Source organism: Callithrix jacchus, chromosome 4 (assembly GCF_049354715.1).
Source record: "Callithrix jacchus isolate 240 chromosome 4, calJac240_pri, whole genome shotgun sequence".
Classification (NCBI taxonomy): Eukaryota; Metazoa; Chordata; class Mammalia; order Primates; family Cebidae; genus Callithrix; species Callithrix jacchus.
The window spans coordinates 54,528,963-54,543,897 of NC_133505.1; the positions used below are offsets into that span (position 1 = coordinate 54,528,963).

Below are 14,935 nucleotides of genomic sequence, written 5' to 3' on the forward strand. Positions count from 1 at the left end.
ACATTGATTTTGTATCCTGAGACTTTGCTGAAGTTGCTTATCAGTTTCAGGAGATTTGGGGCTGAAATGATGGGGTCTTGTAAATATACAATCATGTCATCTGCAAATATAGAAAATTTGACTTCCTCCTTTCCTATTTGAATACCCTTTATTTCTTTTTCTTGCCTGATTTCTCTGGCTAGAACTTCCAATACTATATTGCATAGGAGTGGTGAGAGAGGGCATCCTTGTCTAGTGCGAGATTTCGAAAGGAATGCTTCCAGTTGTTTCCCATTCAGTTTGCTACTGGCTGTTGGTTTGTCATAAATAGCTTTTATTATTTTGAGATACGTTCCATCATTACCTAGTTTATTGAGGGTTTTTAGCCTAAAGGGCTGTTGAATTTTGTCAAAGGCCTTCTCTGCATCTATTGAGATAATCATGTGGTTTTTGTCTTTGGTTCTGTTTATGTGGTGAATTACATTTATAGACTTGTGTATGTTGAACCAGCCTTGCATCCTTGGGATGAATCCTACTTTATCATGGTGGATAAGCTTTTTGATGTGCTGTTGCAATTGGCTTGCCAGTATTTTATTGAAGATTTTTGCATCTATGTTCATCATGGGTATTGTCCTGAAGTTTTCTTTTCTTGTTGAGTCTCTGCCGGGTTTTGGTATCAGGATGATGTTGGTCTAATAAAATTATTTGGGAAGGATTCCCTCCTTTTGTATTGTTTGGAATAATTTCAGAAGGAATGGTACCAGCTCCTTTTTGTATGTCTGGTGGAATTGCACTGTGAACCCATCTGGACCTGGGCTTTTTTGGGTGGTAGGCTTTTAATTGCTGACTCAACTTCAGACCTTGTTATTGATCTATTCAGGGTTTCAACTTCTTCCTGGTTTAGGCTTGGGAGGATGCAAGTGTCCAGGAATTTATCTATTTCTTCCAAGTTTACTAGTTTATGTGCATAGAGTTGTTTGAATATTCTCTAATGATGGTTTGTATTTCTTGGAATCTGTGGTGATATCCCCTTTATTATTTTTTATTGCATCTATTTGATTCTTCTCTCTTTTCTATTTTACTAATCTGGCTAGTGGTCTGTCTATTTTGTTGATCTTTTAAAAAAAACCAGCTCTTGGATTTATTAATTTTTTGAAGGGTTTTGTTTTTGTCTCTATCTCCTTCAGTTCCGCTCTGATCTTAGTTATTTCTTGTCTTCTGCTAGGTTTTGAGTTTTTTTGATCTTGCTCCTTTAGCTCTTTCAATTTTCATGATAGGGTGTCAATTTTAGATCTTTCCTTTCTTCTCATGTGGGCATTTATTGCTATATATTTTCCTCTAGACACGGCTTTCAATGTGTCCCAGAGATTCTGGTATGTTGTGTCTTTGTTCTCATTGGTTTCAAAGAACATCTTTATTTCTGCCTTGATTTCATTGTTTATACAGTCAACATTCAAGAGCCAGTTGTTCAGTTTCCATGAAGCTGTGTGGTTCTGAGTTAGTTTCTGAATTCTGAGTTCTGACTTGATTGCACTGTGGTCTGAGAGACTGTTTGTTATGATTTTCCTTCTTTTGCATTTGCTGAGGAGTGATTTACTTCCAATTATGTGGTCAGTTTTAGAGTAGGTGTGATGTGGTGCTGAGAAGAATGTATATTCTGTGGTTTTGGGGTGGAGAGTTCTGTAAATGTGTATTAGGTTTGCTTGGTCCAGATCTGAGTTCAAGTCCTGGATATCCTTGTTAATTTTCTGTCTCATTGATCTGTCTAATATTGACAATGGGGTGTTAAAAGTCTGCCACTATTATTGTGTGGGAGTCTAAGTCTCTTTGTAAGTCATTAAGAACTTGCCTTATGTATCTGAGTGCTACTGTATTGGGTGCGTATATATTTAGGGTCATTAGCTCTTCTTGCTGCATTGATCCTTTTACCATTATGTAATGCCCTTCTTTGTCTCTTTTGATCTTTGTTACTTTAAAGTCTATTTTATCAGAGGCCAGTACTGCAACTCCTGCTTTTTTTTCTTTTTTGCTCTCCATTTGCTTGGCAAATCTTTCTCCATCCCTTTATTTTGAGCCTTTGTGTATCCTTACATGTGAGATGGGTTTCCTGGATACAGCACACTGATGGGTTTTGGCTTTTTATCCAATTTGCCAGTCTGTGTCTTTTGATTGGGGCATTTAGTCCATTTACATTTAAGGTTAATATTGTTATGTGTGGATTTGATCCTGCCATTTTTATGCTAGCTGGCTGTTTTGCCTGTTAGTTGATGCAGTTTCTTCCTTGTGTTGATTGTCTTCACCATTTTGTGTGTTTTTGGAGTGGCTGGTACTGGTTGTTTCTTTCTATGTTTAGTGCCTCTTTCAGGAGGGAGCTCTTGTAAAGCAGGCCTGGTAATGATGAAATCTCTGAGTACTCGATTGTTCACAAAGGATTTTATTTTTCCTTCACTTATGAAGCTCAGTTTGGCTGGATATGAAATTCTGGGTTGAAAGTTCTTTTCTTTAAGGATGTTGAATATTGGCCCCCACTCTCTTCTGGCTTGTAGGGTTTCTGCTGAGAGATCTGCTGTGAGTCTGACAGGCTTCCCTTTTGGGTAACCCGATCTTTCTCTCTGGCTCTCCTTAGTATTTTCTCCTTAATTTCAACCCTGGTGAATCTGACAATTATGTGCTTTGGAGTTGCTCTTGTTGAGGAATATCTTTGTGGTGTTCTCTGTATTTCCTGCACTTGAATATTGGCCTGCCTTGCTAGGTTGGGGAAGTTTATCTGGATAATGTCCTGAAGAGTATTTTCCACCTTGGATTCATTCTCTTCGTCACATTCAGGTACACCTATCAAACGTAGATTAGGTCTTTCCACATAGTCCCATATTTCTTGGAGACTTTGTTCATTACTTTTTACCCTTTTTTCTCTAATCTTGCCTTCTCATTTTATTTCATTGAGTTGATCTTCGACCTCTGATATTCTTTCTTCTTCTTGGTCAATTCAGCTGTTGAAACTTGTGTATGCTTCACTAAGTTCTTGTGTTGTGTTTTTCAGCTCCATCAATTCACTTATATTCCCCTTTAAGTTGTTTATTCTCATTAGCATTTCGTCAAATCTTTTTTCAACGTTCTTAGTTTCTTGGCATTGGGTTAGAACATGTTCTTTTAGCTCAGAGAAGTTTCTTATTACCCACCTCGTGAACCCTGATTCTGTCAATTCATCACACTCATTCTCCATCCAGTCTTGTTCCCTTGCTGGTGAGGAGTTGTGATCCCTTGTAGGAAGAAAGGCATTCTGATTTTGGGTGCAAAAAAAAAAAATCCTTTTTGCACTGGTTTCTTCCCATCTTTGTGGATTTATCCACCTGTCATTTTTGTAGTTGTTGACTTTCAGATTAGGTCTCTACATGGATGTCCAGTTTGTTGATGATGAAGTTATTTCTTTCTTTCTTAGGTTTCCTTCTAACATTCAGGTCCCTCTGCTGTAGGACTGCAGAGGTCCACTCCAGGCCCTGCTTGCCTGGGGATCACCTGCAGCTGCTGCATAACAGTAAGGGTTGCTGCCAGTTTCTTCTTCTGCAGTCTTTTTCCCAGAAGGATACCCATGAGATGTCAATCTGAGCTCTCTTTTATGAGGTGACTCTTTGGATATACGGGGGGGTCAGGGAGCTGCTTGAGGAGACAATCTGTCCTTTATAGGAGCTCAAGTGCTGAACTGTTAGCTCCATTGTTCATTCATAGCTGCTGGGTAGGTACGATTAAGTCTGCTGCAGCAGAACTCATAAACCCCCTCTTTTTTTTCCCCAGGTGCTCTGTCCTGGGGAGTTAGGGCTTTATTTATGAGTTTCTGTTGTGCTGCTGCCTTTTTTCAGGGCTGCCCTGCCCAGCAAGGAGGCAACCTAGTCACTGTCTGCCTGCAGAGGATTTGCTGAGCTGCTGTGGGCTCTGCCCAGCTGCTGTGTGAACTTCCCTGCAGTCCTGTTTATACGGGTATAGTTAGAACTGCCTCAGCAATGGTGGCCCACTTCTATAATGGCAGACTATCTCTATAATGGCGGGCTGTCTCAGCAATGGTGGGCTGCCTCAGCAAAGGTGGACTACCTCCATAGTGGTGGTCTGCCTCGGTAATGGTGGACGCCCCTCCCCCACAGAGCTGGACCATCCTGGGTTCAGCTGTACTTGCTGTGAAACTCTCAATCCAGAGCATTTCAGATTGCTGTTTTTTTGTGTGGGTGGGACCAGCTGAGCCTGATCACCTGGCTCCCTGCCTTAGAGCCCCCCCTTTTTTTTGAGTTGAACAGGCAACTCTGTCTCCCAGCTTTCAAGTCATCTGTTGAAAAGGCACTGGGATCTGTATGATTTCCCGTGCAGCAACCCACTGCACTGGCTGAAACAGCCACGCTGAGATTCCTTGGTGCTTTTTTGCCCAGGAATCTCCTGGCCTAGCTCTCTGTTTCAGTCCTGTTTTTTTTTTATCAGTTGAATGGGTGACTCTGTCTCCCAGGAGTTCCAATCACCAGCTAAAACGGCACTTGGACCCGTGTATTTTGTTCAAAGAACTGCCGCCAGCCAAAACCGCCATGCTGATGAACCATAGGGCTCCTCCACCTGGGAATCTCCTGGTCTGTGGGCAATAAAAATCCATCTGGAAGTGTGATGTCCACTCACCCTCTGCACTTTCGCTGGGAGCTGCAATCCTGAGCTGCTCCTAATCAGCCATCTTCAGTCACTTTATTTTTTATCTCTCTTATTTGAATTGTCACTCTAATCCAAAAACTTCTTTTTCTCTCTTAACCCTTCCCAATCCAATTCCTGCATTTTATCAGACTAAACTTGTTGCAGTACATCTAGGAATATATCTTTCTTCCTTTTCCTTGGCATCCATCACTCATGACTCATGTAAAAGATACCTTCCCCATGAAGCCCCATCTGTTCTCTCCATCTCCTCTCAGATTTTGTTTTCATGTCTGTAAGGTCAGGCATTATATTCTATTTGTTATAATAACTTCACCTAACTTATATCTGGTCCCTCCTTACCATCTTTTCTATACTGTCCCATTTTTTTCAGGGCAATAATCACGTCTTATTTACTTTTGTATCTTCAGCACAGAACTTCTTACCTTGAATGTCTATAAGAATCATCTGGAGTTCTTGTTGAAATGCAGATTTTGATTCAGCAGGTCTGGGATGGGGCGGGAACTCTCCATTTCTCTGCATATCCAGCTCCCAGAGGATACGAATATGGCTAATTCACAGACCACAGTCTGACTAGGAAAGTCCTGATACAGTTTGCATAACATTTTGCACATGGCAGGTGTTAACTCACATGTAATAGAGCAAAAGCAAAATATGAATTAAAACTACAATGAGATACCACTACACATTGGCCAATATGGCTACAATTGAAGACTGAAAACATCAGATATTGATGAAGATGTTTGAGTGCCTGAGTTCTCATAAACTGTTGGCAAGAATATGAGATAATATGACCACTTGGGGAAAAGATTTGGCAGAATTTTTAAAAATAAATATATACTTATTCCATGATCTAGCAGTTCTTCTCCTAGGTATTCATTAAAGAGAGGTGAAAATACATGTTCACAAAAAGATTTGTACAAAAATGTTCACATAAATGCCCTGGATTAGCCTGTTTTACACTGCTGTTTTATTTTACACTGCTGTAAAGAAGTACCTGACATTGGGTAATTTAGAAAGAAAAGAGGTTTAATTGGCTCACAGTTATGCAGGCTGTACAGGAAGCATGGCAGCATCTGCTTCTGGGAGGCCTCAGAAAGCTTTAACTCATGCAGATGGCAAAGCAGGAGCAGGCATCTTACATGGAAGGAAAAGTACCAAAAGAGGAAGTAATGGGAGGTGCCACAGATTTTTTTTAAATGACCAGATATCATGAGATCTCACTCACTATCACCAGAACAGCACTAAATGGGAAACCCCCAGGAGCTGGTCATCTTCCATCACGGCCCATCACCAACACTGGGGATTACAATTTGACATGAGATTTGGGCAAGGACACAGATCCAAACCATATTATTCAGTCCCTGGCTCCTCCTAAATAACATATTCTTGTATATTTTAAAATACAATCATGCCTTCTTAACAGTCCTTGAAAGTTTTAACTCATTTTGGCACTAACTCAAAAGTCTAAAGTCCAAAGTCTCATCTGAGGCAACGCTAGTCCCTTCTACCTATGAGCCTGTAAAATAAAAAATAAGTTAGTTACTTGCAAGATACAATGGGGCATAGGCATTTGGTAAATACTCCTGTTCCAAAAGGGAGAATTGGCCAAAAAAAGGAGAGCCTAAGGCCCCAATGCAAGTCTGAAAACCCCAGCAGGGAAGTCGTTAGTGCTTAAAGCTCCAACATAATTTTTCTTGACTCCATTTCTTACATCCAGGGCACACTGGTGAAAGGGGTGGGTTCCTAAAGTGTTGGGAAACTCCACCTTTGTGACTTTGCAAGGTTCAGCTCCCACAGCTGCTCTCCTGGGCTGGAATTGAGTGCCTGTGACTTTTTCAGGTACATAGTACAAGCTGTTGGTGGTTCTACCATTCTGGGGTTTGGAGGACAGTGGCCCTCGTCTCACAGCTCCACTAGGAAGTACCTCAGTGGGGACCCTAATTGGGTTTATAACCCCACATTTTTCTCTACATTGCCCTAATAGAGGTTCTCCCTGAGGGCTCCACCCCTGAAGCAGGCTTCTGCCTGGATATTCACACTTTTCCATAATCCTCTGAAATATAGGTAGTAGAGCCTCAACTTTGCACTCTGTGCACCTACAGGTTTAACACCATCTGGAAGCCACCAAGTCTTATGGCTTATACCCTCTGAAGCAGTGGCCTGAGTGGTACCCAGGACTCTTTAAGCCATGGCTAGAGCAGGATACAGGGAGAAGTATCACAAGGCTGCACAGGGCAGTGGGGTCCTGGGCCTGGCCCAGGAAACCATGCTTCTCTCCTTGGCCTCCAGGTCTGTGATAGGAGGGACTGCCATAAAGGTCTCTGAAATGCCTTTGAGGCCTTTTCCCATTGTCTTGGATATTAGCACTTGGCTCCTCTTATGCAAATTTCTGCAGCCTGCTTGAACTCTTCCCCTGAAAATGGGTTTTTCCTTTCTACTACATGGCCAGGCTATAAATTTTCCAAACTTATGTTCTGCTTCCTTTTTTTAAAAAAGTTTCAATTGCAGGTCATTTCTTTGCTCATGCATATGCATATAAGTTGTTAGAAGCAGCCAGGTAACTTCTTGAACACTTTGCTACTTTCAAACTTATTCTGCCAGATACCTGAAATCATCATTCTCAAGTTCAAAGTTCCACAGATCCCTAGGATAGGGGAACAATGCAGCCAACCTCTTTGCTAAGGCATAACAAAAGTGACATTTGTTCCAGTTCCTGATAAGTTTCTCATCTCCATCTGAGACCACTGCAACCTGGACTTCATTGTCCAGTTCGCGATCAGCATTTCTGGCACAACAATTTAACAATACTCTAAGAAGTCCTAAACTTTCCCTCATCTTCCTGTCTTCTTCTGAGCCCTCCACATTCTTACAGCTTCTGCACATTACCCAGTTCCAGAGCTGCTTTCACATTTTCAGATATCTTTATAGGAATACCTGGCTTCTGTACCATTTTTCTGTCTTAGTCTATTCTCATGCTGCTATAAAGAAATACCTGGCACTGGGTAATTTACAAAGGAAAGAGGTTTAATTGGCTCACTGTTCTACCATACATACAGGGTACATGGTAGCATCTACTTCTGAGAAGGCCTCAGGGAGCTTTTACTTGTGGCAGAAGGCAAAGCCTAAACAGTCATCTTACATGGCAGGAGCAGGACCTGCCATGTAAGAGAAAGAGAGAAAGGGGAGGTGCCACACACCTTTAAGCTACCAGATCTCATGAGAACTTATCCTTAACAGAACAGCACCAAGTGGGAATTCTTCCTCTATGATTCAATCACCTCCCACTAGTCCTCACCTCCAACACCGGGGATTACAATTCTACATGAGATCTAGGTCAGGGAACAGATCCAAACCATATCATTCTCTAAACTGAAAATAACCCAGGTGTCTATTGACTGGCAAATGGATGAATAACTTGTGGTATATCCACACCATGCAATGTTGGCTACTACTTCTAAACCACAGAACACTGGCTCAGGTTCTCTTGCTGTTACAGTCATGTAGGATAGTACTGCAGTCATCTGAAAGTTTGACTGGGGTTACAGACTCTTCTTCCAAAAGGGCTTGCTCATATGGCTGCTTGCAGAAGGTCTTAGATTTTTGCCACATAGCCCTCTCCATGTGGCTGTTTGGTGTACTTATGACATGGCTGCTGGCCTCAAACACATGAGAGATCTAAGAGAGGAAACTGCAGTGGCATAGCTAACTGTAAGCTTATTCTGGTTCTGCCTTGAGGTTTTCTTGATTAACGATGGACCAAAAACTTCTAATGAAAATGTGTGAACTACTGATACACAACAACAACAACAGCGTGGGTGAATCTCAAAAGCATCACATTGAATGAAACAAGATACAAAAGGGTACTTACTATATGATTTTATTTTTTTATATGAAGCTATAGAAGGCAAAACAAATCTATAATTTTTTAAAAGGCAAAATAATGGTTGTCTGAAGACCAGAGTAGGCAGAGATTATTTGGAAGGGCCATGAGGAAACTTCCTAGGGGGATGGGTTATTATATATCACAATAGGACTTTGGGTTACATCAGTCTATGCATTTGTCAAAACTCAAATAATAGTACACTTAAGAAGTACACATTCTTTATAAATTGTATTTAAAACAAAAAGAATTCTAAACAAATTCTCAACTATCATTAATGATATGTTGCTGAAATGTTTGCAGATGAAGAGTACTGATGTCTGCAGTTGACATTGCATTTAAAAATAAGATGTGCATGAAAAATAGGTGAAAGGATGGATGGATGGATGGATGACTAGATATGTAGGTAAAACAAAATAGCAAATGTTTATTGTAGAATCTGAATAGTGGGCATTTTTCATAATAAAATGTCTAAAAGAAAAAAACAACAACAGTGAGGAGACACTACTGCCTGTACCTGTAGCCTTGACTCTAGCTTGGGCTAGATGCCATTGATGTACATTTGGAGAGGCAATGACAGATCTCTGCTGCTTACCCCGGTGCAGGGAAAAAACTGGGTTTGGACAGACTGAGAACAACTGTGGCAAAGGACTGGCTATGCTGGACCATCAGTTACTTACAGAGGCTTAAACCTCCTGAAGAACACAATCAACATGGATTAAGGTTGCCAGTGGAACCTAGAGTAGCTAAGAGTATGAAAAAGATACTCTAAGACCTGTGTTTTACGTTCCAGGCTATACATGATTCACAAGTACCTTTATGAAATGTCTTGACAGTTAAGATCTAACATATGTTGACATAGTTTACTAGACATAGCTACAATTCTCTGTATCAACATCTCTAGTATATTCTGTTATACTTTAATTCATATTTTTTTCTGCTGAGTCAATCTGAAATGGTAACCGTTTTTATTAATAGAAGTCAGATGGAAACCACTGACGAGTTAGTCACTGCATTAATGACTGCGGGACCATCTGATGGGGTGTATGCATGTCTTCTTCCTACTGGGTCTCAAAGCTGGCTTCATATTAGAATCACCTGGAAAGGTTTTAAAGCAATAGTGATGACAGCCACCCTGTGGCAACTCAACAATGGAGGAATGGGCAGTGGGAGGGAGGCCTGGGCATTGTCACATTAAAAATGTTCTGGTGATTATAATATTTGTCACATAATTGGGTCTTCAATTTCTAAAAGTTAAAACATCTTCAAAGGGACTGCAAGGAAAATAAAATTTTGCTTTAAAAAATATGCTACTGATGGCAGAGTTTCTTAACTTTTGTAGGTATCTTTTTTTTCCTGGCTCTTAGAAATACTTATCAAAGTGTGATGGGTCAATAAATTCACATTTAAATAGAACAAACATCAGTTTTGGATTTCCAGTAGTAAGATTTTACTGGCAGAAATTATGATGTGTGTATGACTGGCCAGCATAGCTGGTTTACCTTACAGGCAGGCTAAGCGTGTGCTTAGGACAAATACATGTTTTTAGAAATATATGCTTTTAGAAAAATATATTTTTAGAAAAAGCTTCACATTTGATAATTCAGAAGTAGCCTTAAAGTAGTCAAATAAAGAAAAAAACATTGAGTATTATGTTGGCATTTCTTCCACTTATTCTATCTATCTATGGGAGGTGGAGAGGAACCATAGCCTTTGCAAGGATAAACGTCATGGAAGGTCTTCACCATCCTGGATGGGAGTGGAAGGTGCTTCTGCAAAGGAAGCATAACTATTGCTTTCTGCCATCTCTCCTTCCGGCTTTGCTCCTCAGCTCAGGTGTCCATACCCAGTCAATCAGAAAGTCAAAGAGTCCGAGGGCAGTGGAGGGAGCTTGTGCCTGGCCCAGAGTGTTTTAAAGTATGAACTGGACTGAGAACAGCATGCTGATTGTTCTTTGTTTGCTGAGACTGGCTTGGTGCCAGCACAGAACCGGCTGGCCCTGAAGAGCTTCCAGAGCCTAGTGACCCGGTATGGGGAAGCAGCACTTGCTGCCGGGGTGGGGGTAGCAGGAGCACAGAAGGCACCTCATAGATGGTCAGAAACTTCACCACCAAACTTACTGGGCAGGTTCCACCTCAAGTTTTAGAGAAAGGGGCAGAAAATAGTTAAAAAGTTAGACCAGTAACAATCAAAACACAAAACTCAAGGAAGAAGGTAGAGAGGTTATTATCCCACTGAACTCTAAATGTACAGGCACTCCCCCAGAGTAGGGGTTGAGACTAAATGTCAAAACTCTTGTTGATCTTTAGGATGTTTGACCTGCAACAAGTAAAAAGGGCAGAAAAATGACCAGACTGAGTTTTCAGGGATGTTGCAGAATAATCCTATCAATGCAGCCCCCAGATTGTGGGTAACAGAGAACCTCAGGAAGGCAACCTCCCTTGAAAGCAAAATTTCCTGAAAAGGAGAAAAAATATTTTTCTCTGTTTTTACTATACACTGAACAAGTAAAACAATAGACAGCCATTGGCTTCCCTGATGTATTTGTACTGTAAAAAAATTAAAACATATGTAAAGGAAAACATACTTCTCAGAAATGGACATGCACAAAACTGTCATTTGCAGTATCTATGGGTGGTGTGTTTGAGAAAGAATTTTACTTTCTTTTGTGTATATTTCTAAATCGCCTTACTTACTTTATATGCATGTGTATATATGCAAAGACCATGCATGTCTTTAAAACCCAGAAAAAATAGGAAGCTAGTTTTGTAGTAAAATATTTTTTTAATTGCAAAATGTATACTCTTGCCCACCTATTTAATTAAGGGAGGATGTGTGGATACATTGGCCTTTGAGCTGGCATTCCCGTGTCTATCTCTGTGGGGAAAAGGAATGGAACATCATTAAAATGCACACTTTCTCATTAACATGACTGGCAGAATAATGATAATGTTGATAGTATTTTGTCCATGGAGTGTTTGAAAAGGATAGAGGGAAAGATTTCTATTTCAAGGGAAACTTCCAATTCCTTCTTAAGGTTATTTAAAATTCATAAGGCCATAAAAAAACAGGGCTCAGACTTGTCTTCTACCATTTTGACAAATTGCCAAATAGTTTTCTTTTTCTGGAAACAATGCTATTTAGGTCCCATTTTCAGTTCTGTAAAGATGCCAGGCAGAAGTAGGTCACTATGAAATGTATCAGTTAGTTAACTCATCCCAGTGTGGCTCCAGCCATTCATCCGCTGCCGTTGACCTTTTACCTTGTTTCTGTCTTCCATCACTAGGTCAGAGCTGCGATGCATGGAAATATCAAGTAGGATATTGTGAGGAAAAAATGAAACCAAACAAAACCAAAACCAAACTAAAGCTATATGAGTGAGCTGAGACTGACATCATTGTCTTTATGCCCATTTTAAAGATGAAGAATGAGAATCAGAAAAGTTCTAGAATTTGCCCTTCATTATGCAGCAGCTCCCTGACTGCCCTAGGATTGCTTGCACCTTGGTGTGGTCAGTGAGTGGCTGATGACTCTCCTGCATTGGCACAAGCTTCAGGAGCTACTCCAGCTACAGATTTGCAAACACCCTTTCAGCCGAAACGCCACTCCTCAGACAGTGCTAAGACCACGGGGGCAGCAACTTATTGGGGCTCAAGTAGACGGGTGCCATTCATGAACATTGTTGTACTCTAATTTTGATTAATCATTTTATATACCTTTTATTTTAAATGATGTAAGAAATATATAAATACAGTCATAATGCAAGTAATTATGGCAATATGAAAGATTGTAGGGGCCAAGGGAAAACTCCTACTTTGTCCTCTGAGGTTTCACTAAAAATCAACTCATCAAAGGCAGATTAATTGGAGAAAAGGCATACAAACGTATTCATGTGCACACAGGGAGAACCACAGAGCAATTACCACTAACCCTTCAACGGCGTGCAGCAGCTTATACAACACCTGGAAGTTACAGAAAGAATGGGAGCTCATAGCATGACCAAAAACAGGTTAGGGTTGCAAATCAGGTGTTGGTGGCAAGACGGTTATGGGAGAGGACATCTGACCTGTCTTGCCTCATCCACTGTGGAATAAAGAATTCGGGGTTGAAATACATGTTATAGAAGAGAAACATCTCAGTACCCAGCTAATTAATCTGGGGTCTACATGTACCCTGTGCCAATCCAATAAGTCAACAAATCCAGACACATCAATCTGTGAAGATAGAAGATACTCAGGTTATAAGACGGCTCCATTGCTTAGAATCTTTCTAAAGTATGCAAGAAACCTATACCAACATGCCTCAGAAAGCTGTTCAAAGGAGTATAAAACAATCTGATAGCTTCATCATGTCCTTGGGAAAGGAATGAGTGTTTCAAATTTGCTATTTATAACTAAGCACTTAATTCAAACTTCATATATGCTGTTCAAAGACAAAATTACAATAAATTTAGTTTAAAGATCTTAATTGGCTTTTATTTGTGATTCTAGAATTGGGCAACATCTCATTCTACAAAATGGAATGTGTTCTGATGAGCTGAACAGATCAGGTTGATTTTATAGACAGAAAAGGGCTGAGAAAAACACAATCAGAAAACAAAAAGCAAGTTGGTTATTTCTAAGCTCCTTGTAAAGGTTAAAGCAGAGGGGACTTCCTTATCATGCCAGCTAAAACTGGCTTTGTGTGGGGATTTGGTTATCTCTCACTCTCCTGATTTCTCAGAAGGTCAGGTAAAGAATTTAGTTTTGGCTTGGTTGGTGACATGGAACTTTTGCAGGAGTGACTGACTACATTTTGGTTTGGTCTGTTGAATTTAGTGTAGGGGCTTGATTTAAACCAATGGCCTCCTACAAAGTTTATTTAATAATGTAAAATGCAGGTTTAAATGTGATAATCTCCAAAGTCCCTTTTGACTTTTCCAGTAGTCATTCATAAACTTAAATACCCTTAGAAATAATCATTGCATACATGACACCATTCCTGGGGGAAAATATTTTTTGGCTCATTCCAGGTATAATCTAGAATATTGAGAAAAAAAAAGTGTATGTGTTGGGGGTGGGGGTGGTATGAGGAGTGAGGCAATAGAAGGGTAAATTTATGTCCTGGTTATATTAATTGTAGGGGTCAAGGCTCTTGAGCCCCTGAAGTTTCATGGAAAAAACCACTTCACAAAAGGCAGATTAGTTGGAGAAAAATCATAAAAACTTATTTAACATGTACACACAGGAGCCTTCTGAATGAAGACCCAAAACTACACAGAGAATTGTCCATTTTTTGCTTAGGTTCAACAAAGTATGGGCAGCAATGCGGAAATATGATTGGACAATGAGGGTACGATCTAATGCTAATAGATGGAGTGGAGCAACCCAGCAGGGCCTGTCTGTCTAGACTCCTCTTGGCCTCTCTGAACAGCATTTCTTCCTTCTGGGGGCGGGGCAGGACCCTCTATGGAATGAAGGTCTTATGATCTACAGTGAAATAAAGGAAGTCAAATAATTTCTTTATGCCCAATTTTTAGACAGAAAGGCAAAGGGAGCTGGAGTAATATTCGAATATTTTATGGCTGGCTTTGGGGAAAGAGAATTCTGGTTTTTATGACTCACCTTGAGAAAGAAAGAAGGTCAGAGAAGAATTTTTGCTTCTGATGCCTTCATTTGGGGATACTCTTTGCTGAGCTTCAGTGTAATGTTTCCTGTTTCTATATTTGCCAGCTCACTCCAGCCATCTTCAAATTATGGATATAAAAGAAAGCGTTAATTAAAAATAAAATACATATCACAGAGCTCAAAGGGTAGTTGAATTTCTGAATTTTTTAAAGCATGATTCAAGTAAACAAAGGTTGAGTGCTGTTTTAAAATGTATTTATATGTAACGTCCCCTGTTTCCAGAAGGGATTAGGTTGTCATAAACTAAAAGTAAAAATCAGAGAAGACAGAAACACAAGACTGGGACAAACTTCAGTAAAGAACACCTTGTGAAGCATCAGTCGGTAATAGTGCTCTCCATCTCCCCCTTGTGGAGAAACACATATTCAACTATAGCACAAGATACCAGATAAGTTTAAAAATTTCTTCTTTGATTAATTCTTTCTCAGAGCATTCCCTCATTTAATCACATCTTATCATATCATATATAACCTTTTTTGAGGTTAGCAAACAGCAGTGCTTCCATTTTACAAGGAAATTAATACAGACTTGAAGAGATTGACTAATTTACCTATAGTCCAGTAACTAGTTGCAGCAAAACTCATAATTAAGATCTTTAAGCAAACGAATGGGCTTCTTAAAATTATATATAACCTTTCCTGTAGGCCTTTGAAAAATAAGATAAATAGCAATTGAAGAAAATAAAAATATTTCACCCCAAAGTATACTTCTTTGACATATTTCGAGG

The 14,935-nt window shown here is 40.0% G+C and overlaps 1 long non-coding RNA gene across 1 annotated transcript in view; it reads right to left on the reverse strand.

Moving 5' to 3' along the window:
- Positions 1 to 8,537: 8,537 nt before the first annotated feature.
- Positions 8,538 to 14,935, reverse strand: part of LOC118152869 (uncharacterized) — a 36,792-nt gene continuing 30,394 nt past the window's right edge. Inside the window, exons 3-4 of the long non-coding RNA XR_004741818.3 lie at positions 14,146 to 14,267; positions 8,538 to 11,835 (exon numbers count right to left, since the gene is read on the reverse strand). This is a non-coding gene — a long non-coding RNA (uncharacterized LOC118152869). The remainder of the gene's footprint in view (positions 11,836 to 14,145; positions 14,268 to 14,935) is intronic.